Source organism: Pseudorasbora parva, chromosome 20 (genome assembly GCF_024679245.1).
Source record: "Pseudorasbora parva isolate DD20220531a chromosome 20, ASM2467924v1, whole genome shotgun sequence".
NCBI lineage: Eukaryota > Metazoa > Chordata > Actinopteri > Cypriniformes > Gobionidae > Pseudorasbora > Pseudorasbora parva.
The window spans coordinates 19,554,816-19,573,485 of record NC_090191.1 but is presented as its reverse complement, the minus strand read 5'-3'; the positions used below and the strand labels follow the sequence as shown (position 1 = coordinate 19,573,485).

The window sequence follows — 18,670 nt, the reverse complement described above, 5'->3', positions numbered from 1 at the left end:
TATCTAATCATTAAAGTTCACACAGACTTTCTTTCTAAATCATTTAATACTGTCAGTCCCGCCGCTGGCCATCTTGATGCATCAGTGAATCAAGCCAGTGACTAAAACCATCAACTTCACGTTGTTTCTGTTAGTAGCATGAAACAAATCTGTTATTTAAATGATTCAAGTACAGAAACCGATCAAAGAACACTCTGTATAATGGTCGGATTGGTCCGTCACACTTATATTTGCAGTGCACACTTGCCCAAACTGCCATGACGCTGCTCACAGAAGCCCTTACTGTATTCATGTCGTGTTAGTTGTTAGCTGTGGTGAAAGCATTTTGTGAGAGAAATAACGTTGCAAAGTTTACTCGTGTTTATTCAGAGCTCTCAGATACAAACAAAATAAACTCACGCTATCAACAACTCGGTACAATACCACTTCCTCAGCAAGCTTTCCCCAGCTCCGTCTCTCTCCATCTGTCTCTCTCGACTGGCAGTGCTGCATCTGCTGCTTGTGCCTGACTAAACTACGCCCCCTCTGCACATAATCTCATTTCAAATGCAAAGATGTTAGCCAATCACAACAGTGGGTGTTTTCACTGAAGTCTCACAGCAGACACGCCCCTTAAAACAGAGCATTCCAGCCAGAGGGCTTATATCAGTATAGAAAAAAATGCCTTTTATTTCTAAATTATGACATTTTTTGATGTAAAACCATAATAACAATATAATTACACCTCAGGAAACATTATAACATAATAATAAAAATCCATGCCATGGGACCTTTAATCATTTCACATGTTGCTGGGCCTATTTAATTTCAGTGTTTAGAATTTTTTTTGTTTTTGTTTTTTTTTTTGCGATAAACTATTTTGCTTCTTTGTTGGGCGCTATACCCAATTATTCAAATGTATGCAATTTATTTAGTGTTGTAAATTGAAATTATACCGACAATTGGAATTTTAGCTGCTTCCACAATGCATGCAGTTCAAACATGATAACAATCAAATCTGAATTCCATCCATTTTTCAAACCACTGGTCCAATGTGACTACAGCATAATATCATTATGCAGGTATAAATGTATTTTTAATTGATTATTACAGTGATTAATTAAGGTTACTGTCCATTCTAAGCATTTAAGATAGATGCTTTCATTACAATTGGAGCTCCCAGTTTGCTACATTTCAAATGACTATTAAACAGCAAGCACAAACTATGCAAAAGCCGTGTCAGAGGTGTCAGAATTCTCGTTTTCATTCACTTCTTCAAGTGGACTATATTAGGGGAATAATAGGGGCTAGTGAATGAGGGTATATATAGGGAGTGATTTTGAGCACAGCTATGGTTAACATCACTAGTCCATGTGGTAATTATATCGGGCAGGAAAGCCAAACATCCGCCTTACATTCATCGACCTTAGACATGACTTTTCATTTGAAACAAATTGTTGCCTAACGTTAGCCACTTTCACATGGCCGCTCGCTCTAACATTAACCTTCAATAGATGAATGTGCACTATTATTAGGTGTACATCTAAGTGTTCATGCAGAGTGCGGAAGCTAAATTAGTACCACTAGTCAACAAGTAAAATCTTTAGTCAGTGACAGCCCTATTATTTAGTGTCTTACCATTTAGATTAGTGACCTACAAAAAGGTTTACAATACAGTTTAACTCCTACATTTCATGTGGTGTTAGACCTTTAAACCCCATTGTATAGTGAATTGTTTTATAATGATTTATAGGCATGATTGAGTAATGCCAGCATAGGCCTGTATATTGCAGTGTCACAGTTATATGTCTTTTAGGATTAAGTAAAGAGATTAAGAGATGAGAAGTTCATCACCTTCTCTCTGGCAGCACACACAAATCCCACAAATAAAAATGCTGATTCAACTATATAAATCCGACATCTTTCAGTTTACGATATATATTATATGAAAATTTACTTCATTTAAGCTGTGGAAGCTCATTCTCTGGGACACAAAGAAAATCCAATCATGATTTATCTGAGGCCGTTTTTTTTGTTTTGTTTTTAAATACCACTTACAATATTCATGACATATGTGTGGGAGGAAGTGTTACATAACAGTTCCCGAGGATTCTTTTTTTCTGAATTATTTACTCTCAATTGCCCAGCTTAACACCAGAGTACTCTGAAATAAGCTATTCTATTTTACTGTTATTTATACCGCATGTTTATGTCTCCTATTTCCTTTTCCTCCCTACAGGAAAACACAGTAGACAAGGTTTCCTGAAAGAAATTAGAACAGGCCTTAAACATCACTTATTTATGTGTAATTTAATGCCCACTACTTACATAGTATAAGATCAACTGAATATCAGTACAGCTGTATGATGTAAAATTACTTTTTTTAAGCAGTTAGCCTTATGATTTTCGCTTTGCAATCAATAAATCAAACAAAATTGAAGGAGGGACTCAAGTCATATGTATGTTTTAGAATATGAGAGAGTTCAGAATATGATTTTAACCACTCAGAACCCCCTAGTATCCACATAACAATTCACAAGTCACATTTCAGAACACCTTATACATTTCAAGAACCACATAGCAACACTTGGCAACAACCTAGCAAGCTTGTTTCGTATGGGCAAGCACCTCTCACATTTCTATAGACATCTAAAAATGTAATTTTCTTTTTACAAACTCTAAAGTGATAAAGAACCATTGGTTGCTTGTCAGATTTGTCTCCATACTGTGGCCTTGACTCATAATTAGTATGACAGTGGTGCCGCTGGCAGGAATTGTGACAGCCTGTAAAATATCAGCTGAAGAGCGGGACAGAATTAGGCCAGTGAGTGGGCCAGCATTGATCCAGAGCTCTTTACACCGACGATAGATAGACAGAAGAGGATGAAACGGCAGAAAGAGAAAACAAGGATCTTAAAAGAGAATAAGACATGAAAATGACTTTCATTATACCTCTAAAAAGTCAATAGTCTTGGTAGCTTGCCCCACGCAGAAGCGCCCCATACTTTGTTGTGCAAAATGCCAGCAGAAGCCTGGTGGCTCGAATGGCCTCAACCTGCCGGGGTGTTCTGCTATTTACGGAAACAACATGCCAATGTCATTTCCCTCTGTTCTCCTCTAATTTTGTTCCTCCCAAACTCTGAGAGACTTCTCTCTTATTTACTACACCCACACCATCTCCTCCACTTTCTTTCTTTCAGGCAGGTTACCATGCGACAGCGGCATTCACTTAGGGGTTTATTGTTGCACTGAAAGGCTGCCGCTGACGCAAAGAGAGAAAGCTTATGTTTCCTCTCAGAGGAACGAGAGGTTCACTGCTGAGAAAGGCAGCTAACATCACAGTACAACAACACGCCAACCATGTCTCAGCCCTGGGCTCTCAAAACCAAGGACAGTGTATCAGCGATCTCACTATGAATAATTAAAGATTGGTGATGACAGCAGAATAGGCCATTCAGGCATTTGTTTGCTGGAATACTGTAGCTTAGACATTTAACTTTATATTAATGGTCTCCTTAAAAATAATAAAGGATAATGGGCCCTATTTTAACGATCTGAAACACAAGTGTCAAAGCGCGAAGTGCAAGTAACTTTCGGCGCTGTTGCTATTTTCCTGGCGGGATAAATGGCTCTTGCGCCCGGCGCAGATCTAAAATGGGTTGGTCTGAAGTAGCTTCATTATTCATAGGTGTGGTTTGGGCGTGGATAACGTGAATAAACCAATCAGAGCGTCATCCAACTTTCCCTTTAAAAGCAGGTGCGCAAGTTCCATTATGGATTGCTATTATTATGGCGTATTTACCAGGCGCACACCAGGAGCGGTTCACAGTCGAGGAGACTGATGTTCTTGTAAGAGCAGTGAAAGACATAGAAGTTGTGTTGTATGGGGATGGGAGAAACCCACCCAAAATAGCGTCGGTTAAACAGGCGTTGGTTAAACAGTTTTTTCAGTTTTTAAGTCAATTTTTTTCCCTGGTTCTTGATGGACAAACCAATTTGTCAGATGTCCTTATATACATATATGTCTTGCCACTATTGGGCAAACAGGTCTGATCCTTAATTACTAAAATTAGCCTGAAAAATGTGTAAGCTAGATTTATGCCTATTTTTTCACATCTTCGTGGCACACCACAATGATTTCCGTCATCTCATGTGTTAATATTTTTTTAGTGTAACAATTTATGATTTGGAAAAATAACTGTTGCATCTGTGTAAATTACATGAGCAAAGTGTATGCGCGTTGTGCAAGCTATACATTATGGTCAAGCATGCGCCCTTAAAATAGCATAATGAACAACGCGCAACGCGCCACTGACTTTAGACAAGGTTTTTTTCTGGTCAGTGGCAGTTTAATGGAACAGCAAAATAGCACCAGGGATTGTTTGCGCCGGAACACGCCTCCTTTATTGCGCTGAACCGCCCAGGGAGCGCAAGTTCATTCACTAGTTTAGTGACGTGCTTCTGTGGAGGGAAAAGCGCACTCTGCGCGGGTGCAAAATAGGAATGACACGTGTCGGTGTACAAAGTCAGTTGCGCTGGGTGCAAGATAGGGCCCAATGTCTCAATAGTTTAAGAACTAAACCAGTGCCAAACAAATACCAACTAAAACTAAACTCCAGTACCAAGACTAATACCGGACACCCAAAGCAAATACTAAAATACCAAAGCAATGCCAGACCTCTTAAAGGGTTACTTCATCCAAAAATAAAAATTATGTCATTAATTACTTACCCTCATGTCGTTCGACACCCGTAAAACCTTTGTTCATCTTCGGAACATTAAAGAAGGTATTTTTGTTGAAATCCGATGGCTCAGAAAGGCCTCCATTGACACCAATGTCATGTCCTCTCTCAGGACCCATAAAAGGCCCTTAAGACGTTGTTAAAAAACCCATCTCACTAAAGTGGTTCTACAATACGTTTATGAAGCGACAAGAATAGATTTTGTGTGCAAAAAACAACAAATAAATAATGACTTATATAGTGATGGCCGATTTCAAAACACTGCTTCCTGAAGATTCGGAGCGTTATGAAACGGCGTTTTGGATCGCCGAACTGCTGATTCGAATCATGAATCAATACACTGATTTATAAAGCTCCGAAGCTTCAGGAAGTAGTGTTTTGAATTTGGCCATCACTATATAAGTCGTTATTTAGGGTTTTTTTGCACACAAAAACTATTCTCGTCACTTCATAAAATTATTGTAGAACCACTGTATTGAGACGGACTTTGTAACAACGTCTTAAGTACCTTTTGTGGATCCTGAGAGAGGAAATGAAATTGTGGTCAATGGAGGCCTTTCTGAGCCATTGGATTTCAACAAAAAAAAATTGTTCCATCCAGCTAGGTTCATCTTTGATTACTCCTTCAGGGTCGGTCAGAAATCTTGGAGTAATCTTTGATGACCAGCTGTCCGTCAAAGACCACATCTCAAAGACAGCTCGGTCATGCAGGTTTGCATTGCACAACATCAAGAAAATCAGACTGCTCCTTATGGAGCATGCAACAAAGCTTCTTGTCCAAGCCCTGGTCATTTCTAAACTTGACTATTGCAATGCGCTTCTGGCTGGACTTCTATCTTGTGCAATCAAACCGCTGCAAATGATCCAGAACGCTGCGGAACGTCTTGTATTCAATGAGCCCAAAATGGCTCATGTCACACCTCTATTCATCTCTCTGCATTGGCTACCACTCGCTGATCAAATTCAAAGCCCTGACTCTTGCTTATGGGTCTTCAACAAGCTCAGCACCTGCATACTTCGACTCACTCCTACGAGTCTACACACCCACCAGAATCCTTCGCTCAGCTAATGAGCGAAGGCTTGTGGTACCATCACAGAGAGGCATGAAATCCCTCTCCAGGACTTTTTCTTTCATTGTTCCTGGTTGGTGGAACGATCTTCCGTCCTCCATACGCACGACAGAATCACTCGCTTCATTCAAAAGACAGGTAAAAACTCATCTCTTCCATGAGCACTTAATCTTACATAAAAAAAACATCTTTCCTCCTCTATTTCTCCTTTCTTCTTCCCTTTTCTGTTTTTTGCTACTCTGAGCGGTATACAAATCTTGGTATTTGGGGCACTTTTTGTGTTTCTTTGCCTCTTCTTGACGGATCGCTTCCTGTTCTCCTGAGTTGTAAGTCGCTTTGGATAAAAGCGTCTGCTAAATGCATAATTGTAAATGTAAATGTTCCAAAGATGAACGGAGGTCTTAAGGGTCTGGAACGGAATGAGGGTGAGTAGTTAATGACAGAATTTTATTTTTTGGGTAACCCTTCAAAGGGCCAAAGCCACTCTAATGCCAAAGGCTAACACTAAGCCAATTCCAGAAAACCAACGACTCAAAAAAACAAAACAAAAAAAACCTTCCTAAAGGGTTCCTAGGTCCTACAGACCTAGACTAATACAAGATTAATAAGAACCAAACCAATACTAGATCCACTAAGACTTAGACCTGTTAACGACTCCCAGACCTAAATCAATACCAGACCCCCTAAGATTCAGATCAATAAAATCCCACAACAACAACAGCCCCTCCCTCTAAGATTCAAACACATAACAGACCGCCTAACACTGTGTCTATGTGATGTGATGTGATGTGATATGACACAACAAAAACACAATAGAATCCATTTTAATCAGTGTTATGTCTACACAGAATGCTGCACGACATGACAAATCCCAACAGTACACCGATGCCTCGTCATGATGTACTCCAAGCACTCGTGATACTTCTCATAGGAAGGACAAATTATTTTTTAAAATGGTTGCTTTGTCACATTCAGTGTAGACAGCTTCTTGCCATTGCAGAGCGATGTTCCGTTACAACGGTCACATTCGGTGTAGACACAGTGTAAGATTAAAACTAATACCAGACAATCCAAGACCTGACCCCTAGACAAGTCCAAGACCTAACAATAAAATAAAAAAGTCAGTCACTGATAAACTTGTGCTGGTTGATTGACCGCTCCAGCGATTGCAAAGGGAGTTTTCTTTGATCGCTTTCATTTAATCACAGTTTAAATAACAGATTATTTTCATCCTACTACGAGAAACAATGTGAAGTTGATCGTTTAGTCACTTGTTTGAAGTAGGCGTTGATCTTCTGCAGAAGCGTCTTTCACCTATAAATGGGCACATTCCAAAATTTGCATTCCAAGTCATTCGCTAGGCTTCGTTTCAATAAAAGCTGTTTTTGGACTAACAAGGAAGTTCTCAGTTCTGTAACTGACAGGATATTCTTATAGTATAATTACCTCATAAATGTCAAAAGCTCAGGGAAAATTTCATTTCTCAATTCATAACCCCTTTAAAGCCAAGACCCGCTAATCCAAAACCCTTTCAAACAGAGGTATTTTGTTCGGTGGCTCAGTTGCCTTGCTGAGCTTTTATGAAATTATTGCAAAATCTTTTAATGGCTGAAGATGCCAGCTGACCTGTGGTTGAGGTAATTATCACCTTCTGTACAGTGGAAATAGGTTGTGGATAAGTCATGACTCAGATCTGGGCCAACAAATTGTTTTGTGAAAAATGAGGCCCAGTCGAAGACCAGTAAAAAGTATCAGACCAAGGCTGTTTATGTGATCTTTAACAATATCTAGACAAGGACCACAAGATTTGAGCTCATCTTATTAAATTAATGGAGCACAAACAAAGAAATGGTCATCCTATGCTATCTGAGCGCTTTTGATGATATCAATGAAGAAAATGATGACTGATGTTGTTCAGTTAAAAGAAGTGACACTTGATCTTCTAACTTTGATGTGCAGGAATTTTCTGTGTAGCCATAGAGAGATGAGCAACATATCAGGACATTTCTGAGAAACAGGATGTTGGTTTGAAATAGCAGTAAACACCGCTTTCTGTATTTATATTTAAAGACTGTATCTGCTTGCTCTTGCAAATATATGACATTTGATAAAACAAAGGATAATAGTCCCCTTGGTATTATATAAAATAATCTGAAAGTTAAACTGATACTATCGATGCATGGAATAGATATTTTTAAAAACCTAAACCCTGGTTCCTTATGGCGCAGCTCTGCTAAAGTTATGAATAGGTGTCAAGTAGTGGCTGATTTTAATAAAAAACACCAAACTCTTTGAGCATGCAAATTATGAATGGAAAACATTCAAATGTATCCATTTTAAACAACAGTCTGGTCATTGACAACACTGAACCAGATGAAGTCATGGAAGCTTCTGGACCAAATTACCATGTTGGTAACATCACTGTATTGTCTTCGTATTAGTACATGGCTCTATTTCAAACAACTTACTGCTTAGTGTTGTGGAAAAGTCCTTACAGAATGCGAAGAGAAAGGGCCGATGGTTTTCTCTGATGAATAGAGCTTTTGTTTCACCTCAGTCAGTAGGGAACAGTAGTTTTCCTCTAGGTGCTTAATTCACCGGCAGGGTTTAGATCCAGTTGGCTAAGCTGCATTTTATGATTGTTGTTTTGAGGGTTGTAAGAATGTACCTACAAGTCTATTGGATGCCAGCTTCTAGATTTTACATTTCCTTCCATTTAGACAGGCACAACTGGCCACAAGTATTTGGTGCACCAAGAAGCTAAGACAAATTTTAAGGACATTTTTTGTTTGGAGCTAAAATTCACTGGGGCCTTGATGACCGAAAGCACCTATGCTTGAACATTAGAGGTGCCGTGTTACTGCGATTGTTCCTGAGGTCTTGATGCTCCGGGCCAAGATGGAGGCCTATCTCTCAGATATGGATTTCTTTTGCGATGGAGTCACAGGTGACCTCAAAGGCAACCTTAGTCTCAGTAAGTGGTGAACACTTTTTTAGTGAACACTATTGATTCCCATCTTCTTGCTGAAAGGGTTGATTTAAGGTAATAGTCCTCACAAAAATGAAAATTCTGTCATAATTGACCCTCATGTCTAAGGAGATATTCTGTTTGCTTTTTTTCTGTGCAATTACAGTGCATGGAAACAGAAGCTTTCAAGCTTCAACAAGGACTCTTCTTAAGCCATATGTGAGAAACAGACTGAAACATAATTAGATTTTCACTGATAATGTTCCTTCCAGTCAGTGAGCTTATTTCAAGTACAGAATCTTTCAAGATTTGTGAATAAATCATTCAGACTAGTTTTACTTACTTCAATTTCCAGCTGTTTTTCACACAAAAATATTGAATGGCTACCAAGCACAAGGATTACTTTATAGTACATTTGGTTGAATCATTTTAATTGATTAAAAAGAGCAATGTAAATACTTTAGTCCTTTTGTACTCTACAGAAGAAATTAAGTCAAAGAAGTTTGAAATGGTGAGTGATGACCGAATTTTCATTTTTGGGTGTTCTATTTCTTTAGGGCCTCAGATCTTTATTACTAATTCTACATTCTTCAGTTTCTTTTTAATGGTGTGGTATTTACAATAATTGATATACTTGTCTTGTGGCATCTACACATAACACACTGGCTGAGAGTTTGATGGTGTGTTGTGACAACAGTAAAACAGGTCATGCCCAAAGCTATAGTCCCTTGATGCAATGCAGATAGGCAGTATTACCAGAACATCAAACCAGGCCACTGGTCAATGCTAATTTACATAAATTACATAAGGGACCAAATGAGAGAGAAACATGAAGAATGTTTGTTCTCAGCTAACAAGAAGCTGTTTGTTAGCTGTTTTCTTTGTTAGCGGTGTTGTTAGTATTTCTCCAGGCTATAGGGTTATTCATTTCTGCTGTGCTCTTAATAGGTTTACATGAATCGTTGCCATGCTTAGTAAGAGCACATGTAAGCTTCCTAAGGCCAGCAACCCACAAGTGACCGCTTGTGACCTTTGCTTTAGGATGGTTTGGTGAGGTTGGTCAACACACAGTTCTTCTTTAGGCCATTAATGTTGTCTATAAAATCATGAATCTCCAACTGGTTAGTCAAGTCAAGTCATCTTTATTTATATAATGCTTTATATAATGAACACAGATAGTTTTTTTTAAAGCAGCTTTACAGTGATAAAAAGGAAAATAACAAAGATTAATGCAAACCTGATCAAAGTTAGTCTCTGGTGGTATGCCCTCAGTTTTTTATTCCTTGCCTAACTATTATGAAATCATACATTTGAGTAGGCTAGTTGCTATCTTTGCATGTTGGTGTATCAGTCACTTCTCTTCTAAATGGGTGGGGTGGCTAATAAGCTATAAATAAATAAAAAACTAAAAAAAAAAAAAAACAGTGATGTACTCAACCCAGCACAAACCAACTGTGAAAAATGCTCTGCTACATTAGCCATTATATGCATAACCTTGTTTTATTATCTACTTTTTTTTAATTTCACTGTATTTTTGTATTTTCACTTAATAAAGTAATAATTCTTTATTAAGAGTGATGTGTTGGTCATGAAATCAAACACCCTCATGTTCTTCAGAAACCAAAAATACTGGTGGCCCTTTATTTGCATTTGTTTTGGTATTTTTCTGGTTTTAAGTCTCCAACTTTGCAGTGCAGTGTTATTATTAATGTAACATCTATCGCCCACTATGTTTGGTTTGCACAGATAGCAGCAGAAGTGTGACATGGCAGTTGGCTGCAGAGATTAAAAAAAAATAATAATAATAAATAATAGCTTATGTTTCCATAAAAGTTATCCAAAAAGAAAAAAAAAATCAATTAAAGTGGCGAGCAGAACTGAGAGTGGGCGCAATCCTGTATCGCCTATGTCAGGATCCGACACTGCGATATAAATGGGCCGGCCTGAGATTGTTGCAAGTCTTTGTATTATTGGTGCTCACAAAGTAGAGACATTTGTGGTGTGACTGTGTTGTTTTCGCAACACTTAGAATGTTCCATTGTGAAACCATTAGCAGAGGAAGCCAATGAGGTTTTATTTACGGATTGATGGATGAGGACGGATACATAGAATGACCTCACAGCTTTAAATGGCTAGTTTGTTGTGAGTGTGTCCAACAGCTCTGAGAGCTTCTGAATGTTTTATATGGTCAGATAAGTTGAGGTGAAATTAGCTTGTGTGTATGTGTGCTAATTCATCACAGTGTTCTGACTTGGAAATGTATATTCCTTTATTTTGGGTAAATATTGTTTGTGTTTTGTATATATGGGATCATTTTCATTTTTGGGTGAACTATCCCTTTAATGTCAGTTCACAACAAGGACGATAGCTATAAAGATAACAATTAAGATATAGTTCTAAAAATCATTCTCAATATTAAAGAATACGAGACTTCTCACCACAGCTATAATGATAACGGCACAGAGAAACAATATTGTTGGAATCTCTTTCAGAACGATTTTATTCAGCTGATGAAGGATAAAAACATTAACAGCCAATCAGATTCCATCCTGCTGTAACAAGCTTGAGCAAGCATTTAAAGTGACAGCCAAGCACACGCTTAGAATAAACAGAAAGATCTCTTTCACTGGTAAGGACGCTAATATAGTTATCTTTATAGTTATCGTTCCTTTAGACCTGCAAACAAGTACAGTACTTCCTAGTTGAAATGATGCCATTTACGTGCTCTGCATCCATTTACACTGCAAGTTTTGATGCCAATCCAACCTAAACCCTTACCCAATACCTAAACTTAACAACTACTTTGCTAACTGTTAATAAGCTGTAGTACGGAGTGTAAAGAGGCAAAAGTCGTAGTAAATATTTAGTTACTAGTGAAAATTGAACTGTAATTAAAGTGTGACCCCAAATTATTATTTTTTGACCAGCCACCATCTTCTTTTAAAAGTGACTCATATCCGGTATCTGCTAAATGCAGATACCGGATATGAGTCACTTTTTAAAAGAAGACTTGGCGAGACACACCAAGGTAGATGTACTGATATAGAAAAGCTTTGAAAAAAATGAAGTAAAAAATTGCACGATTTGCAATGGACTCGATGGAAGAAATGATAATACAAGCTTTTGCTTTCCGCACCATCATTAAAGGTTAAATATTGGTCTCTTAAGGGGAAGGGAAATAATGAGGAGAGCCCTTGTTGCAGACTGGGCGAATGTAGCAATGATCACTGCTGTTATTGCTCTGTTGGTGTCCACCTGAGTTTAAAGTCGTTCGCCACCATCCCTTTTTCAATGACATATGACTCGCATTGACAGGGGATTATCCAATATATATCCTGTCCTGTCCTGTCCTATCCTATATATATATATATATATATATATATATATATATATATATATATATATATATATATATATATATATATATATATATATATATATATATATATATATATATATATATATATATATATATATATACGCTTAAATAGCAGACACAATTTCACGCAAATGCATGTGTCCGATTCATATCAGATTTATTTCTGCATATAAGTGAGTGACATGTGAAAGCCAACTATGGTAACTCATACTCTGAATTTGTCCTCTGCATTTAGTGCACACACAATGAGGCCTGAGAATATTGTAATAATGTGCTTTTTTTATGATATTGTAGAGAGGCTATGCATATTCATGTATGTGCCACCTGACACCACATCCTAACTAAAGACAATGTGATTCCAGAGACAAGCATTTCGTCTGTCCACAACAGACGTGACATGGCTATAAGATTCAAAAAATTCAATCTCAAAACACAGTCAATCAGAAAAGTGTGTGGGACAGCTCTTGCAACAAAATGGATAAATGCAATCAAATTAAGTACACAACCAATAGAATAAAAATTAAACCATTTTAACATTATTGAAATACATTCTCAGGTTCTGAGTCATAGAGTCAAGATCTTTGTTCACTTAGAGTTTACAGCTTGAATGTGCTTGTTTCCTTTCACTTATTGTCAAAATCTGATTATTGTTGCATTCATTATGACCTGTAGTCATGCACAATGAAATATGAATTAAGATTATACTTTTTACCACAATACAAAGACCAACAAAGACAATCATCTTTAGACACAGTTCATATGCTCTGGAAACTACGGTGTTGCACAAAAATAAACTTTCATGACTTGCGCCTTGCGTCTGGTTAAGAGACAGGTATTGTGATATTTAGATTACATTAATAGCATTCATATTGAAAATGAAACAAGATGACTGCATTTGATAATGCAATATACTTTATTACTAATGCTAATTTTCATTAAAATAATAATTAAAAGATGTGCCAGTTATTGTGAAGTTCCTTGTATCAGTTTTCCTTGGCCTAGTTTTATAAAGTCATGTCACATTTAATATGAGAGTGCACAGACAATACATTCAATCTAAAGATATGATAAAAAATGCACTTATGTGTTAAGAAACAGTGCATGCTTGATTAGAAAAATCTATTATCTTATCGTGTTTTTGAAGACGTTCCATGGCAATCTACTGACATATATTCTACAACGTTTCCACGTAAAGTATGAATAAAATGGTAGAGGAATATGATAATCATTTTATAAGGGTTAATTTACTCAAAAATTGTCATCATTTACTCACCCTTTTATGTATTTCCAAATCCATAAATCTTTCATTATTCTTTGGAAAAATGATGACAACATTTGTAATGAAACTTGAGGAACTTCTGTCCATACAAATGTCTAGGTAGTCAACACTTTTAAGTTCCAATGAGGTCAAAAAGGCATCATTCAAGTAATCCATGTGATTCCAGTGGTTTAATCCAAATTTTATGAAGCGATGTGACTGCTTTGGTTGTGAAAACACAAGAAAAAAGAAGTCTTTATTCACAAAATATCTTCAATTCCACATAGCTCATGTGTGCGTGCGTGTTCATGTGAAAGCTGACATTTTGGAGCTTAAAACCAGAAATCTCTTAGGTTTAAAAAAAAATTCATCATTCATGTTTTGAGGATTATTGAAACTTATGTATTTGGTACAATATTTTTGTGTTAACTAACCCTTTAAGATATTACCATGATATCATTATTTTACCATGGTGCAGCCATTGTACCCCCCCCCCCCTTTTTTTAAGGACTGATTTATCACATATGAACAGTCTTTCAAATTTCAACCCATACATATTGCATGAGTTTCTTTCTTCTTTTTAACACAAAAGAAGATATTTTAAAGAATGCTGATGACCAAACATGGACTTCCATAGTGGGGGTAAAAATAACTGTTTGGTCACCAACATTCTTTAAGATATTCTTTCTTATGTTCAACAGAAGAAAGAAACTCATACAGGTTTGAAACAACACAAGGGTGAGTAAATGATGACAGAATGTTCATTTTGAGCAAACTATCCCTTTAAGTTCAGTCTCCAGAATCTGAATAAAATGCTATGCATACTCATGAAATGCATCAGATAGCATGACTCATGTCTCTACTTATCTGTCTAATGATTGTGTGGTCATCCTGAAATGGCTCTGTTGTGCATGATGGAGGACTATCAGCACTACAATAGATCATTCCACTTCTGTTATTGGTGCCTGATGGCGACTCCTGTCTGTCTGCGGGGGTGCTGTGAATCTACTGACATAGAGAGAGAGGTTGTAAAGAACATTGTGAAGGGCTATTATTACTGAGAGAGATAGAGCGAGGTGGGAGAGGATGTAGCAAAGAAAGAGAGGCAGAGACAGAGTGGCATATATATTTCATGACCTTCCCAGCATTATTAAAATGACAGGCTACATATTACTTATAATTTCTATTACAAGAATCTGTTGCTAATTCATACCCTGCAATAAGTTACTGGAGGCCTTTCCAGATTTTATAGTCAAAGTTAAAGGCTGTTCTTATAAAATGGTATTAAAGACAAAATTATTTTATTAACCAAATTTGTTAGGTGGCATCCTTATTCTTGAATATATTGCCCTGGCAATAAAAAATAAAAAATAAAAAAAAACAATGATGGAATTGCTGTAATAGAAATAATATAAATATAATATAGGATAAATGTTTAATTCAATACTGTAAACTGAAGTTTTGTTAATTAATTAAAAGTAATTAAAACTAATCATTGATGATTTTCAAGAAACTGTTGAAGCTAAAATATATTCTGCAGCCTTTTGAAAAAAAAAAAAAAACACTTTGTGTACTCTTATTATTCCTTTAAAGGGGTACTTTACCCAAAAATTACTATTTGCCCATAATTTACTTGCCCTCAAGTTGTTCTAAACCTGCATGAGTTTCTTTCTTCTAATGAAAACAAAAGAAGACATTTTGAGGAATTTTGGAAACCAAACAATTGGTGGTAGCTCTTGACTTCATTGAAAAATAATACTATGGAAGTCAATGCAGCCCATCAACAGTTTGGTTACCATCGTCATTACTCAAAATATCTCGATTACGCTAAAGTTTTGGCTGTGATTAGACAGGTTTTGAATATGACTAACATGTCTTTCATTTTCTCATTCTTGTCTAATACAGGCTTCTAGTTTCTCAACTGTCTTAGGTCTTCTTTGTCGCATCTTTCTCTTTATGATGCGTCAAATGTTTTCTATGGGTGAAAGATCTGGAATGCAGGCTGGCCATTTAAGTACCCGGAACCTTTTTCTACGCAGCCAAGAGGTTGTAATTGATGCTGCTTGTGGTTTGGCATTGTCATGTTGGAAAATGCAAGGTCTTCCCTGAAAGAGACAATGTCTGAATGGGAGAATATGTTGTTCTAGAACTTGGATATACCATTCAGTATAGATGGTGCCATTCCAGATGTGTAAGTTCCCCATGACACACGCATTCATGCAACCCCATACCATCAGAGATGCAGGCTTCTAAACTGAGCGCTGATAACAACTTGGTTGTCCTTGTCCTCTTTAGTCCGGATGACATGGCGTGCCAGTTTTCCAAAAAGAACTTCAAATTTTGATTTGTCTGACCACATAGCAGTTTTCCACTTTACCACAGTCCATTTTAATTGAGCCTTGGCCCAGAGAAAACGCCTGTACTTCTGGATCATGTTTAGGTATGGCTTTTTTTTTACCTATAGAGTTTTAGCCGGCAACGACGAATGGCACAGTGGATTGTGTTCACCGACAATGTTTTCTGAAAGTATTCCTAAACCCAGTTGTGATTTCCATTACTGAGCGCGCTGCACTGCATTCCTGTATGTGATACAGTGACTAAGGGCTCAAAGATCACAGGCATCCAGTATGGTTTTCCGGCCTTCACCATTACGCACAGAGATTGTTCCAGGTTCTCTGAATATTTGGATGATATTATGCACTGTAGATGATGATAATTTTAAACTCTTGGCAATTTTTCTCTGAGAAACTTCTTTCTTATTTTGAGGGAATTGTTGATCCTCTGCACATTTTGACTTCTGAGAGACACTGCCACTCTGAGAGGTTCTTTTTATACCCAATTGTGTGGCCAATTTACCTAATAAGTTGCAAAATAGTCCTCCAGCTGTTCCTTATATGTGCATTTAGTTTTTCCGGCCTCTTACTTCTACCTGTCCCAACTTTTTTGGAATGTGTTGCTCTCTTGAAATCCAAAATGAGCCAATATTTGGCATGACATTTCAAAATGTCTCACTTTCAACATTTGATAAGTTATCTATATTCTATTGTGAATAATACATAAGTTTATGAGATTTGTAAATTATTGCATTCCCTTTTTTCACAATTTGTACAGTGTTAAACTTTTTTGGAATCAGGTTTGTATTGGAACACCTCTCCAAATCATTGAATTCAGGTGTCCCAATCACTTCCATGGTCAAAGGTGTATAAAATCAAGCCCCCTAGGCATGCGGACCATTTCTACAAACATTTGTGAAAGAATTTGGAGCTCTTAGGAGCACAGAAAATTCAAGTGTAGTAACCATGATAGGTTGCCACCAGTGCAATACATTTCCTCACTACTAAATGTTCTATGTCCAACTGCTAGTTGTATTATAATTAGGTGGAAACAATTTAGGAACCACAGCATCTCAGCCATGAAGTGGTAGTCCAACAAAATCACAGAGCAGGGTCAGCGCATGCTTAGGTGCACATTACGTAGAAGTTGCCAACTTTCTCCAATGGAAATAGCTACAGACCTCCAAACTTGATGTGGCCTTCAGATTAGCTCAAGAACAGTGCATAGAGAGCTTCATGGAATGGGTTTCAATGGCAAGTAGCTACAACCAAGACTTACATCACCAAGTGAAATGTAAATCATGCCGAAACTGGCAATCCGATGGACCAGTCTTGGTTTGGTGTTTGCCAGGAGAACAGTACTAGCCTGACTGCATTGTGCAAAGTGTAAAGATTGGTGGAGGGGGAATTATGGTGTGTGGTTGTTTTTCAGGGGGTGGGCTTGGCCCCTTTCCAGTGAAAGGAACTCTTACTGCTTCAGCATACCAAGACATTTTGGACAATTTAATGCTCCCACCTTTGTGGGAACAGTTTGGCAATGCCCCCTTCCTGTTTCAACATGTCTGCGTACCAGTGCACAAAGCAAGGTCCATAAAAGTCATGGATAAGCAATTTTGGTGGGGAGGAACAGTCCGCATGCCTAGGGGCTTGATTTTATACAGCTTTGGCCATGCAACTTGAATGGCTAACTGTTAGGGGTTAACAGCATGCACAGAGTCCTGACCTCATCCTGATAGAACACCTTTGGGATGAATTAGAGCGGAGACTGTGAGCTAGGCCTTCTCATCCAGCATCAGTGCCTGACCTCACAAATGTGCTTCTAGAACAATGGTCAAAGAATCCCATAAACACACTCCTAAACCTTGTTGAAAGCCTTCCCAGAAGAGTTGAAGCTTTTATGGTGGGCCAACTCCATATTAAACCCAATGGATTAAGACTGGAATGTCATTAAAGTTCATGTGCAAATTGTTTAGAAAATGAATGATATACCAGAAGAAATATTTTGCGCCAATATTATAACTAAGTTTGTTTAAACTTCTATTTCTTAGCATGAGCAATACGTAGTAATAATCATGCTTACCTTAGCCAACAACACAAAAAAACGGTCGGATGCTAGGCCTATATTAGGACCCCCAGGCTTTTTTAGTTACAAACTATTTAGGCTGTTGAGACTTGTGAAAATCTAAATGTTATTAATAGAAACATCTCAATGATTAATTTACTGCTTGCTTAGTGATGTACCTCCGTACAGTTGACAGCATTCATCTCATCTGAAACTCATCTGTCACACAGAAGCACTTCCATTAATGGCCATCACTGTGAACTCATGGTTCAGGTACTAGAGTTTTATAGAGCTCTGTTCAGATCTTATTCACTACTTTATGGCTCTCTTTATTAGGGAAGCTCATATTAACAATTAAATATTTATAATGCTTTGCTGGGAACAAAGACCATGTAGAGTACATAGCCGCAGGCTCACAGCGGTGCATTAGACTACTGGATTTTCACTATAACAGAACACTGGAAAGTTATTGAGGAAATCACTTTCAAATTGTCCCCGATGTGAAGCATCTTTTAGAAACCAAAAGGGGTTTATTTTGTAATAATGACTGGATGAGTGCAAATGAACCTGCTTACAAATCCTGATGAATCTTGACATTGTCATCCTGGAATATGGCCATGAGGTGTCTTCCGACATGGTTGGTTAAGAAATTAAAAGCTACACACTCCATCAATTAGGGTTAGAAGAACTGTTGCTAAACATATAGTTTCGCATAGCCAGACCTTCAGAATGACGGCAGAAGGTCTGGACTCTACCGCATCTTTTATTGGTTGAGAACCGCCAGAGATGATGTCTGTCTGACATATAAAGCATCCAATCCCAGTTCATATTTGGTGCAGGCAGTGTGTATCATGATACTGAGTGATTAACATATTTATG

At 37.5% G+C, this 18,670-nt stretch overlaps 1 protein-coding gene across 2 annotated transcripts in view; it reads left to right on the top strand.

Moving 5' to 3' along the window:
* gramd4a (GRAM domain containing 4a) overlaps positions 1-18,670 on the top strand; it is a 59,407-nt gene that overhangs the window by 19,282 nt on the left and 21,455 nt on the right. The window lies entirely within an intron of this gene.